At 37.1% G+C, this 14,468-nt stretch overlaps 1 protein-coding gene across 1 annotated transcript in view; it reads right to left on the bottom strand.

Annotated features, from left to right (window-relative positions):
* GABRA4 (gamma-aminobutyric acid type A receptor subunit alpha4) overlaps positions 1-14,468 on the bottom strand; it is a 64,908-nt gene that overhangs the window by 1,050 nt on the left and 49,390 nt on the right. The window lies entirely within an intron of this gene.

Here is a 14,468-nt window from a genome sequence, read left to right on the forward strand (position 1 = left end):
AAATTATATTGGCTATGTAATTTTATGTAGAGTTATACAAAATTTAAATGGGTCAAAGAGTTACAAATTAGCTGTTTTCATAAAATAAACCTTTATTAATATGCTATAGTCACTCAACTTGATGTAAAAGCTTAAAAATACCTAACTAAAAAAGGACATATATATATATACATATATGTGAAACTCTGAATCAAACATCTGCTATTTCAAAATATTATCCATTCTTATAAATTATTAGAATTTAAATCTATGGAAAGGTTAGGCTTTTAGGACTATAAGCTAGAGTTATACTTGATTTGACTTTAAGAATTCATGATGATAGCTGTACAACTTCTTTGTTGAGTTTTATTGTAAATAATATTCTCTGATATGCTGTATACATTTCAGTGAGTTTTGTACATGTTTGCTTTATAAACAGGAAGAACTATATCTACTTTGGGCACAGAATAAAAACAATAATAACCATCCACATGTGTATAACATTCCTTTAAAAACGACAGAAGCTCCAAAAGCTTTAATTTCCAAATCCCTGGGAATTATTTTCATAATCTTACATAGACATTATTATATAAAGTCTAGAAATCCTCATGCATTTTAGTTTTTCACCACAATTAGTAATGCAAATACAAAGGAAAATCATTTTTGGGACTTCCCTGGCGGTCCAGTGGTTAAGACCCCATGCTTCCAATGCAGGGGGCGTGGGTTCAATCCCTGGTCAGGAACTAAGACCCCACATGCCACGTGGCACAGCCGAAAAAAAGGAAAATCATTTTTAAATAAAATGTTGTATCATACATATAAACAGCATCACCATATCATTGCATAAATATCTGAGTTCAAACTATTTACCAATAAAGAGTATTTAAATCAAAATGGAATTCACTATTTTCCATAAAATTATTTTATCTGTAGAACAAGACTGCATTTGAATACAGACGGTCAGTATTAAAATTAATTCTTATATTTTGACAGGCATGATAAATAACCATATAGCCAACCATATAGACTGTCCATACTAATAAAGGAAAGTAATTGCTCAAATGATTCCCAAAATAATCATGTCTGTCTTTAGAAGACACTATGACTTTTTTTTTTTTTTTTTTTGCCATGCGCGGGCCTCTCACTGTTGTGGCCTCTTCCGTTGCAGAGCACAGGTTCCGGACGCGCAGGCTCAACGGCCATGGCTCACGGGCCCAGCCGCTCCGCGGCATGTGGGATCTTCCCGGACCGGGGCACGAACCCATGTCCCCTGCATCAGCAGGCGGACTCTCAACCACTGCGCCACCAGGGAAGCCCGACACTATGATTTTTTGCAACCATTTTTCCGCCTTAATTGTGTTTATTCTGAGTTATATTAAGGGTATATTGTAATTGCTTTTTCTACCCTCTTCCCCCACCATTTTATGAAATAAATGGGTGAGGAGATGGAGAAGTAGAGGAGAGAGAGAGGAAGAACAGCTCACAAGTGGGTGATTAAAAGGAGCTAGTCTGCAAGGAATTTTATGGATAATATTATATACAATTAACTGTAAACTCCCTTACAGAGAAGTGTTTATTCTACAAGTAGAAGCTCTTTTCAATACTACACTTATCAAGCAGGTTGAAAGTGTTCAATCCATATCTTATATACTCGTGAACTATGGCTTCAAGTTCCTTGAGTAGAGAAAGAAGAAAAAGCCTCACAACATGCAGAGCCAAAGCAGGTTCTGAAAGGTTTAGAACGTATTCTTCATGTCAGCCTGAAGTATTCATCTAAACAGTTTGCAGCTGAACTCATGAGAAACTGTAGTCTAAAATACGGCAGCCAATTTAGGTGGAGACAAGTGAAACCAAAATTGACATCCACCTAAAAGTTAAAGGTACCATTATTTACCCTGTACTTTTCCTCTACAAAGCACATTGTAAACACCACCTAATTAATCCTCAGATTTTGAGTCCCTCTTTACAGAAAGGGATAATCAATTAATTAGAATTAATTCTAAAATGTTATACACATGGTGAAAAATATAAAGAAGGATAAGGTATATCCACAACATTTAAAGAGTTTACAATATCACTAGGAAGATAAAATGCACACCCACACACAACACAATCAAAAATATACAAAAAGTAAAACAGAATGATGGGTCAAACTGTGGCAAAATGCTAAATATACCAAGAAGAGAAGGGAAGGGAGCAATAAAGGACCAACTGGATAAGCAGGAGAGAAATATATATTTTCAAATATAGTCTGATATTTGCATATTGCCCTCTTCCACCAAAAGTTGGGTTGCCCATAATCTTTAGAAACTCATATTTTCCCTCAGACTAAATTCTAAGAAGTGGAGATTTCTACTTCTGGCCAAAATGGAGTAACAGGGACTGAATTTACTCTCCTGCACGAAATAACAAAAAAACTAAAAACATTTGTAAAACAACTGTTTTTGAAGACATTGGACATTAGACAACATAGGACACAATCATTGAGAGAGAAGAAAAAAACTTGAGTTTGCATGCTGTAGAGCGGGAAAGGAGAATCCAGGAACAATCTGACAGACTACCTAAATTGAGGAGATGAAGCTGAGAAGGTGAGGAAATCAAGGTGGCTAGAGTTCACAGGAAAAGGTACCAGAGAAGGTGATGCCGAAAAGAAAAGTCCAAAAAATCTGAAGAGTCCCCACTGAGAATTTTGCTAAGCACAGATCCATTTTTGAGTGTAACTACCCAAGGCAAAAAGAACCACCTGAAAGGATTAGAAGAAACGGTACCTAGCACATACCAAGCCAGGAATAGTGCATTTTCCCACCAGACATAATAGAAAATCTCAACATTCATGTAGCATTTGGTAAAGTCCTCAGAAGGGCCTTGCCTCAGTAATATGGAATAATTACCCCCTAAGACTGCTCTAATCCTGCCTACTGAATTTTAAAAGTAAGACCTTAACAGATGAAACTAACTCTAAGTGACTTAACTGCACCCCAGAAGGAAGCACAAGAACACTTATAGGACCCTGCCTTCCTTCCCTCCAGATCAGAATCCTTCTGGAACATCCTGAAATTCCAACTGTGAATGATGTTCTAATACGGCTGATTGAATACAAATATGGAACCAATTTGTCCTCCCTCTCCGTATTAATGCCCCTTGTAAAATGAATTTCCCCTTCTCCTCCCATCAAGAAATGGACTCTATTTCCCCACAGACTTCCTATGACTTTCTTTGGCCAACTGGATGTGGTGGAAGTGGGGGTGAGTTATTTCTGAGTCTTAGCTTTATGAGTCCTTGCTTGCTTCCACTCTTTCTCAAAACACTGCCACCAACACCACAAGAACAAGCTTGGGCTAGCCTGCTGGAGAGATCCTTTGGAGCAGAACCGGTTATCCTAGTTGAGGCTATCCTACATCGCCCAATAGATAGCTGACCACTAGACACCTGTGCTTGTCCCAGCTCAGAAATGATGAACTGCTGAGCCAAGCCTAATTAAGATCAACAGAACTTCCCAGTTGACTCAGACTTGAAAACAAATTTTTTTTTGTAGTTGTTTTGTTATGCAGCATTAGTGTGGCACTAGACAACGTATATAGACCAATTAAATCAAGGGCCTAACAGGAGCTATTGCCACACCTCTTGTCAGGGGAAGTTTCTCAGACATTCTAGGATAATTAGAGAGCTAGTCTGCCCAGAATTCATCAAAGACCATTAGGGGACCCTATTGTCTATTCCATGTTATTTTAAAGGACCAAGATATTCTGCCCTTTATAATTCCATTTTTAAAGAATAACCATACTGTAAAGCTAGGAGAGATTCTAGCGATCAACTTATTCCAGTTTCTCATTTTACGGTAGAGGAGAATAACAGCAGAAGTGTTATGGCAGATGAAAGTCACAGAGTGAGTGACCTACTGAGTGCTCTGCCATGTTGCACAGCCTTTGGATGCACAAGTGTGGACGAGGCATTAAGGAACTTGATAAACTACACCCTATATAGTTGAGTCAGTCAAGTATTTGTAATAGTCAAGTATAATGTTAAAAAATTATGCAAGACTTGGAAATCAGAAAGGAGTACAGCGTGTCCCTGCAATGTCAGTATGGAGTATTGTTTAAAAAGTCCACCCAAGGATTATTAAGTCTCTAGGGGAAGATACTTGAGTTTGAGTTTGCTGTTTAATATTGGATTTGACCCCAAACACTGTGAAGTTGCATATTAACTTATAGATTCCTGTTCAGTAGAAAAGAGCCCCAAAGGTTATGGTTTTGATGCCCTGAAGGATATTAACTACTTCTGTATCTAATCTGGTAATTGCATTCTAGTATCCTTTTTTGAAAAAAATTTAAGGGCTACTTATAGGCATTTCTCAAAAAAGATTTTGAACCGTTTTACTGTTAAATAATTACTCCTTAATTAATGAGTTAGATAAAACTTTGATACAGGTTCATTCCATATTTGCATGACTCACGTTTTTGATGGTTTGAAAATTATATTCTGACAACATCCACTGCTACGCAAGTTACAAGTATCAAAGAAATGTACGCATAGACTTGAAGAATATGTCTGGAGAAAACAGTGATCCCAAGTCAAAGAGAGAGGATCAGTCTAAGGTGGCCAGAAAAAAGAATCCATGAAGCACCAGACTTTATGAAAATGGAGGGAGCAGTATGAAGTGTGCCACTAGGATTAACATCTGAAAACAAAGGTCAAATCTTTTTATTCCCAGTTTTAAAGTATTAGTGAACTTCTAGAGTGTAAAACTATCTTATTAATCATTGCAGGCTAATGCACACAGCAGGCACCTACTTCATTTTTTAATAGATTTCACTGAAATGGATATAATACAGAGTCAAGATTCTTTTTTCAAATTAAAGAGAAAGTGTCAGAAACTTTCTATCTGAACTTCAGATTACTATTTCTTTGTTTATGGGCATATTTCTAGAATATTGCAGGTAGTACCTAAATTATATAAGTTATCCTGACTCAATCCCAAGGCTGACTAAGAATGCCTAAGAAGTCTCAACACTCTAAATATCATAACCTATATATGGAAAAGAGAATTAGACTGATTTGAGGCTTAAATCTTTGTTCTCTGCCAGGCAGCCCAATGATACTCAAGTTATTTTACACTGATGTCTCAAGGTCTACTATGTAAAAAGTAGTTGTCATTTTCCATGATGACAAACTATGAAAGGATTGAAAAATCTGCTGAGCTACCTGGCACAGGACTCACTGGGAATAATATTCACACAGCCTTCAAGTTTTGGAACAACAAATGCGACAGTCAGAGCGATGTTATGTTTCACACAGAGTGTACAGTGGCTCCATCAGTATTCAGCAGACACACAGTGGTTCCAAACAAGAAAAGCACCTAAGCTTAATTTGAATTTTAAAAGATGATTTAGTTTGAAATCATTTTGTCATTAGTCACAATAGTCAGATGCAAGGGAAACTGGTGGGATAGAGATGCGAGGTGATAGATTCAAACATTAACAACAAATTAAAGCAGCAACAGGCAAACAGGAGCAAATCCAAGTAATTCGTCAATCGTGACTGTGATCTGACATGATTTCTAAAGAAGTCTTATCAACTGCAAAGAGAAAACTCAACTCAACTAATTACTCTAGCAGCAGTGAGATAAAGTGACTATGACGAGGTTTGCAGAACGCAAGCTACATTCATATTGCTTGCTTGAGAAGCTAATGAAGTTTAATAAAATGTAATTTCACCCTTCTAAATTAAAAACAAACAAGGCTAATAATGAACAGGTTTATCTTTTAGAATATCAATGATTTACATACCAAAAAAAATCCAATAATGCAAAGACATTTATTCAAGGCTGTTCTGACAGGGCTTCAGGGGTTAGCCACACATCTTATTTAATAAGGAAATAAACAACTATGGTAGAGCAGCTGGAACTAAACCCCAAGGTAATGATTTACAGAGGACCATCAGTAGTGTTTTTAAAAGATGCTACCACATAGAAATGAAAAACATCCCCTACAAATAAACATGCTAAATATTTCATCAATTGTTACACACTGAACAACAAAGTGTAGAAATGAAAACGCCGAGTTCTCTATTTACTGTATTTCATTTCCTCCCAATGTTAGCTTTTAATTCAACATTTGGATTTCCATAAGCTATAGAAATATTACTTTCAATATCTGGCACTGGGATAAGAAATTTATGTCTTCAATTTGGAATTACCAGAGAACAATGTCTTACAGAATGCATTCATTTTGTCTTTACATATTTAAAAGTTGAAAGTTTAAAATAGTAGGGTTTCTTGAAGATACACGATTCTGTAGTTAGTTTTGCTTCATAGTGATTCCTAGGGCTTCTTTTTATTTGCCAAGGCTTTGTATAAATACATGGCTCTAGGAGAGGAAATTTTTTTGTCGGAGACTTCACCAGTCAGAGCAGAAGTTCTCAGCTTGATCAAGCAGACTTGGACTTGACCAGAATGCTACCTGGAAATGCTCCGGGAGCTATGTTCACCAAACGCTACCAACATAACACTGGAGAGGGTAGAGGGCAAAGCACGCTCCACTCACTTTCTCCAAATGCAAACACTGAGCTGGATGAATCTTCTCTCTCTCAAGTAGCATTACAGTCACACCAAGTGTTTATAAGAATAACCTGGAATCAGTCTCAGGGCCTTTTTGGAGGAAGTCTTAATTATTAGTTATGCTATTGTCAGTCATCAGGAATCAGAAGTTGGGAAACATTGGCTAAATAGTTAGGATTGTGGACCATCAAATCAGACAGACTTGGACTCGAATACTGAATTTGCCATTTACTAGCTGTGGGATATCTGACACGTTGGTTGACCTCTTGAAACCTCAAAGTCCTTGTTAAAACAGGAGTAGTAACGGTAGCTCCTCATAAGGAATAAATAAGATAACGCTTGTAAGGCATCAAAAGAACATTATATAGAAATAATCCAGACGGCAGATAACAAGATCCTTCCTCCAAAATAAAAAGTATGTCACTCATGAACAAATCATTATAGACAAGATTTTAGAATATTTTTTCTATCTTTCTATAAAATAAGGCCACCGTTTTGAATAATCAGAAAGGTAGAGGACCACTGGAGCAAAGGACAGTCTGTGGTGAAGTCAGCCATGAAAAGAACGTTGCTGGCTAAAATAAGAATAAACACAAGGAAGTATAAAATTCAATTAACAAAATTAAAATACATTTTAGACATTGTAAAGGTAAGGATTAACACTAGAGTAAATCCTATAACTGATGGCGTGAGACAAACATAAAAAGCTCATCTAGGAAAAAAGCAACAGCAACAACAATGGTTAATTTTTACTGAGCGGTTCTTCTGCACCCGGCACCCAGCTCACATGCTTTTAACTACCCAGCTGCCACAACCATATGTCAAAGCTAGACGGAGGAAATAACCTACAGCCACAGGTATTTCAATGTCCAGAAGAGATGTGGGTTGTCTAAAAAAGGCATCTCATTGTATTAACGTATCACATCACTGATCTCTTTCCGGAACTTTCCACCTATCAGTGAAGTCTAGAAACTGGCATCAGGGAAACAGCAAAGACTGGAGGAACTGTTGTAATCCAACCTACAGGATGATATTCACACCTCAAGATGCTATGAAAAGACATACACAGAACACTGGTTCACAATTAGAACTTCAGCAACTCAGTTTGGCTGGCCCACTTTCTAAATGGAATGGAATGTTAAAAAGAATTGTATCTGCGGATATATTGGTCTGGCATTATCGGTCTGGCACTCTTTTTACTTTATCTCTTAGTTCAATTACAGTAGCCAAAAGGACTTTCTTCCACATTTAAATTGGAAGTAGGAAATGGGACAATGAAGGACACCAGACTGGGGATAGTACAAGGCAACAAATGTCAAAGAAGGTTAAAAAAACATTAAGAGGTTTTCATTATTGCTATGGACTGAATTGTGTCCCCTTTTGAGGGAGGGTACTACACTGGAGATAAGATCTTTAAGGAAGCGTGATTAAATGAGGTCATAAGAACGGAGCCCTGATTAGATAGAACTAGTGTCCTTATAACAGAGGAAGAGACGCCAGAGAGTTTTTTCTCTGTGTCATATGAGGACACAGCAAGAAGGCAGCAGTCTGCAAGCCAGAAAGAGAGCTCTCACCAGAAACCAAACCTGCCAGAACCCTGATCTTGGATTTTCTAGCCCTTAGAACTATGAGAAAATACATTTCTGTTATTTAAGCCACCCAATCTATGTAATTTGACTACGGCAGCCTGAGGAGACTAAGACAATCATCTAACTTTAATAAATTTAAACTTAAGACACAATTATCTTAAGATTTTTAAATAGTGAATGTTAACCCTCTCATAGGAAAAAAATAAAACCTAAACAAACTTGCAGCTTTCTCTTCTCAGATATTTTCTTTGTTTCTAGTCTGTTCTCTCTTCTCCAGTATCCTTTTCTGATAACCCCAAATCCTAGGCATAGTTAAGATACTAGACACGTAGAGAAATTGAGATGCTTTTGACAGGAATTAAGCATTGATTTCTTTGTAATATTTTTACTTGTCCTTGGTGAATGAAAACACTTCCATATATCCACCAGGGGGCATCTACATCATCTTTCTAAACTGTCCAAGTTGCCTGCATATAAGTTCTCCCAGGATACCTCTTGAGTTCCTTTCAGCTTTTCTTCACCCAAATCAGAGGACTTCAGTTAACTGGGATTTTCATTTAACCTTCTAATTTGGACTTAGCTCCAGATCCTTCTTTAACTACCCAATATTTTTTCCCTAAATATTTTTGCCTCCCTTGCAGATTATGACTTTTATGTCACAGTGTGTGTACATGTGTTGTGGATTTCAGAGCATGCGTTTGTTTAAATATTGGAAAAATGTCATTAATAACAATTTATAACTTCTGTTCACATTTTATATTAAGAATATTTTTTAAATCCTTAAAAGTAGGGGTAATATAAGTAGATATCTGATAAAATATTGCAAAAGAAATCTTACTACGTTTCTGAATTCCTAACTTGGGCGTCCAAATAAATTCATTTTTTAAAGCAATCATCCTATGGAAATGATTTGTTTCAGCCTTAAAATATTCACAAAATTATAGTTGAACTTAGAAAACATTTGGACAATGTTTTTTTTCTTAATATAGACTTGATATGACTTGATCATAATGAAACTGTGCTATAATAAATAGCCCTCCAGAAAAATTCAGATCCCTGCCAACCCTACAGGAGGCTGGCGTAGCAAGTAGTCTGAGTCATAATTTTATCTGCATCAGCAAAGACAACAAGGGGCAATGTCTAAAAAGGAATAATTTATCAAGGCCAAATCTTCATTATACCTCTGCCTGGGGGGAAAATTTCAATGCTCAAGAATTATCATCCAAGTCATTTTGTAAAATCATAGCTGTGCTGTGTAAGGAAGTCTCTGATGAACTACGAATCTTACCTAAAGGGGGCTGAATTTCTTTGAAATATTAGATAACGTTTACCTACTGAATCTAAACATTCGTGATAGCTTTAATAGATTTATTTTTAGGAAAAAAGGCTCAAGTCCCATGCTTCATCTCTTGCTGGAAGTGAGTAATAGAAGATCCACGTTTAAGCTCAAAAGCAATGAAGGACTTATGAAAGGTAATGATTTACCCAATTCATTCATTCAACAATATGTATTGAGTGTCCAATTTTTCAAATTACTTTGTTGAAACTGGGAATACAGAGGTGAAAAAGTATAGGCCTTGCAATTTCTTCCAGGAATTATTAAAAAGTTATAACAAGCGATAAATGCTATCAAGGAAACTTTTTTTAAATTAGGGAGTACGTGGCATAGCCTGATTGCTGGGAGAGCCTCTTTGTGAAAGTGACACATAAGCTGAAATTCAGGGATAAGTAAGGGGGAAGAGGGACTGTGGGGAAAGGGAACAAAGTGCCTGGTGGTAGGGGAACAATTTTCAAAGATTTCCCTCAGTGGTACAAGGATAAAGAAGACCAATTACTTTCCTTGTCAATTAAAATTTGAGATACCTTGAGGATGTTCTAAAATCTTCCTTTTCTTTTACATTTTTTTGAAATAGACTGTTAAGGCAATGCTTCCCATGCAGGGGCTACTCTAAATAATTAACGTCTGATATTAGCACTTGCCAGACAGAAATCTTGAATCTTTATCAATATCTCTACAATGCATTGAGCACTTACTATGGACCAAGCACTACACTACATGGTTTTCACAAATAACCTCACACACCATCTACAACCACCCAGGAAATAGTATTAATATTCTCATTTTTCCAATGAGGACACTGAAGCCTAAGAAAGTTGGGTACTTCTCCTAAGGTCAGACAGTTAAAATGGGTTCGAGTCATGATTTGCATCCCAAACTAACAATTTTAGCTACTCAGGAAGCTCCTTACGACAGCAAATATGTTAATTTGCTATGTTAAAAAGCTACACTAATGGGATTCAAAGAAAGCAAAAAAGAATTTACCTGAAGAATGTCCACACAACCCAAACCAGATTAAGTGACATTTATGAACAGCTTGGTTTTTCAGATTTGGATTTTAGTTACATTTATTTAGTTTCTATTATAAGGTAAATACTGTACTACTGTTTGATCCACGTTATCCCATGAAAAATCTTCCTCTGATTAATCCTTGCTTTCCAGTATCTGTAAAAATTGTAGAGTTTTTATGAATTGTTCTTGCACCTGTTTTTCTTGATATTCGTTCAATTTCTTTGGTGCTTAGCTGTCATAATGTGCTTATGGATATGACTTTGTATCCCATATAACTTCTACATTCAGGCCTAAATAAATATTTATAAATAGGTCCACATTTAGATGATTTATTTTACAGAAAATTTTATCTTAACCACAAATGGAATCTAGCTGTGCAAAGTTTCTTTTTTAATTGGAGAAAACTTCTCTTCAGGTTGTTTGAAAAATGAACCAGCATCACCACTCAAAATATGCATCTTGGGCTTCCCTGGTAGCGCAGTGGTTGAGAGTCCGCCTGCCGATGCAGGGGACACGGGTTCGTGCCCCGGTCTGAGAAGATCCCACATGCCGCGGAGCGGCTGGGCCCGTGAGCCATGGCCACTGAGCCTGCGCGTCCGGAGCCTGTGCTCCGCAACGGGAGAGGCCACAACAGTGAGATGCCCGCGTACCGCAAAAAAAAAAAAAAAAAAAAAAAAAAGCATCTTCTATACGATAAACACATTTTTATGAAGTTTTTCTACAAGAGGGAAGCTGCGCCCCAACTTCCTTCCGCAGACTTCCCCTTAATTTTGAATATAGAATTTTCAAAAGATGTTTACAAAATTACTGCTCAAATATATGGAAAAACTAAAACACTCCCCCACCATGCATAGGAAACTGCAATTTCAACTTTAATTGTAACCCAGGGAAGATATCAACATAAGCACTAGCTCTAGTTTCTGACTTGAAAATGATTCTTCAAACATTTAAGTATCTACAAATAATTAAAGTTAATGAAGTTCAGCAACGCATGCGCCCAATTATGTATAAAGTTAATGTGTGTACACATGTGTATGTAGCAGAAAAGTACTCATTAAGCACCTATGTGCATGCTCTTATATTTTAAAAATCAATCCCGTTCCCTAGTCTTTACAAGTGGAAGCACAGTCAATTGGTCATAAAGCATATGTTGAATTATCCTGTTAACACAATTCATTACAAATCTCCATCCATAGTAAAACAACATATTAAGTCAGCAGAAGAAATTGATATTCTACCACACCAGTTGTCAAACAGACAACCCCCTAAACAGCTGAAGCCATTTTGATTTTCTCCAGGAAATAATTTGACTTGTCCTGAGGAGTAGGTGTCATGCTGTCAGCTGTAGTTTCCAACGAGGCATTAGCAAAACCATTCGACATTTAATAAGGCTCTCATGCTGAAACAGCTGTTCCTCCAAAGTGAAAATTTTAAAACTCTCTCTGAGCCTAGATAATTTTACTTGAGCTAGAAAATAAGGTATTAGACTCTTTTGCATGTTCTACCACTTTATGACAAGAAAGGAAATTTTGCACTTCGGTAAAGGCAGATTGCAAATTTAGCAGGAATTAAACCAGTAGCTGAGTTGCAATTTATGGCAAATGGCTCATCAGCACATTAATGTATATCACCAATGTAACCACTTCAGCCAAGCAGGCCAGAAACTAAGAAACAAGTATCTGGTAGGCAGGAAGAGAAATGTGCCTCTATAGACACCAATAAAATGAATCCTAAAACCAAAAGCTACCAAATATCTATCTTCATTTTCATCCTTATTGGCAGTATACTGATAGTTAAAAACCAATGTCAGAACCATAGGTTCTAAAATCAGGTAGATTCAAGCCTTGGCCTCTGCTAAATCCTAGCTGTGTGGTCTTGGGGAAGTTATTTAGCCTCTCTGTGCTATGTATTTCTCCTGGGTAAAACGAGGATAATAATGATAACTACTGAGTTATTGATGAATTAGTATTCATAAAGTGCTTAACACCCTACCTGAAGCACAGTAAGTGATCAATACTTGTTCAATATTATTTTGATATTGTTATCCATAGTCTAAGACAAAAATGTAGATAGTCACTGTGAAATAAAATATTATAATAGTTTCCATTATTCCTATACTCAGATATTCATTGTATTTTTTCAACAGAACTAAGTGTTAAATTAATACTGTAACTATATCCACCTCAGAAAATGCTGGGAATGTGTGGGAACCTTACATTTTGTGCTCTCTTCAAAATTCATCTTACTTTCTATTCCTAGTTGAAAATAATTAGCTCCACTCCTTGCAGCAATGCTAAGGACTAGCTAAAACCCAACTTGCCCAAATCTGCCAACTGTAGGAAGAGATAATTGAGGATTCCCATTTAAGAGGCTTCCTTCTAGGCTGATGGATATTTGAAGAGAGCATAAAATCAACAATCCTGTGGATATTGTTCTACTTAATCATATCAGCAATTTAAAAAATATTTGCACTTTCTCCACATATAACATACCAAAACTTTTCTCATATTACAAAGAAGGAAATGAAAATATCAAGTCCCACAACTCCTGAACCTTTGACCCCTTCCAGCTACCACTCTTTCTATCACTGCCAGTTTAGGGGAAAATTGTCTACACTTAATGTTTCCACTTCTTCACCTGTCGTTTACTTTTCAACCCATTGTTATTTTATTTCCCTTCCCATCTTTCCCTTGGAACTCTTTGTGGATTAATCCAGTAGACACTTTTTAAAATCTGCATCTTATATACTGTCTTGGTAGCATCTAACACTGCTTATCACTTCTTCCTTCTTTAAATTGGTCCTATAAATTCCATAATCTAGGTATGTTCCCCTTACCCTTCTCAGTCTCCAGTATGGAATGCTCTTCCTCTACCCAATCCTAAATTGTCACCTTTCCACAGGGTTCAACTCTCAGACATCTCAGTTTTTTCAGTCTTCAGGTAAATAAATAAACCTGTCCAGTGGCTTAGATTACCATCTTTATATCAATATCATAAAATCAATGTCTGCTTCCCAAATTTTTCTCCAACCTGAAGACCCATCTCTCCAGCAGGACATGTACTAGGGGCATAACAAACTTTTAATTCATTCATTCATTCAATTAGTCAACAAATATTTATTGAGTGCCTATTTGTATGTCAGGCACTGTTCTTGGCTCTGGGGATACAAAAGTAGGGGAAGGCTTCCCTGGTGGCGCAGTGGTTAAGAATCCACCTGCCATTGGAGGGGACACGGGTTTGATCCCTGGTCCGGGACGAACCCACATGCTGCAGAGCAACTAAGCCCGTGAGCCACCACCACTTAACCCCATGCGCCTAGAGCCCGTGCTCCGCAACAAGAGAAGCCACCGCAATGAGAAGCCTGCACACCGCAAGGCAGAGTAGCCCCTGCTCGCCACAGCTAGAGAAAGCCCTCGTGCAGCAACAAAGACCCAACGCGGCCAAAAATAAATAAATAAATAGATTAATTTTAAAAAAAGGTGGAGGGAAAGCCCCAAATTCTTAACCTTAAGGAACCCTTTTGACCAAAGTCAAATCTACGTACAAATTTATTCATATCCAGTGAACCCAGTACATTTATCCAAACAAACATGCTAGATCTTAGAGACTAGCACATGCTCCAGTTAGCTTTGCAAGCCACAAAACTTCAATGATTCTTGCCTCCTTCTGCCTTATTCTTTTCCATCCAGCTTCGTCAGTATTTTTCCAATCTTCCTATTTTTCTTCAAAGCCATGGAAAGGCATTCAACATATCTCACTTAGCTACTCAGAGGCTATTGAAGTTCTCAGACCTCATATCCTTATGAACATTCCCTCTCTCTACTCTCTCTTCTATTATGTGTAAAATAATATTTATACAATGTAACATCAATAATGCCACTTCCTTGTTTAAAGTCTTTCAGCTGGCATGCTACTGTTTTTCTAAACACACACACACCTACATGACGTAACATTCTGCATGACTTGGATCCTGCCTTCCAGTCCAGCTACATCT

Source organism: Delphinapterus leucas, chromosome 5, assembly GCF_059928025.1.
Source record: "Delphinapterus leucas isolate spDelLeu-1000000601 "Yukka" chromosome 5, BTC_Dleu_Yukka2, whole genome shotgun sequence".
Taxonomy (NCBI): Eukaryota; Metazoa; Chordata; class Mammalia; order Artiodactyla; family Monodontidae; genus Delphinapterus; species Delphinapterus leucas.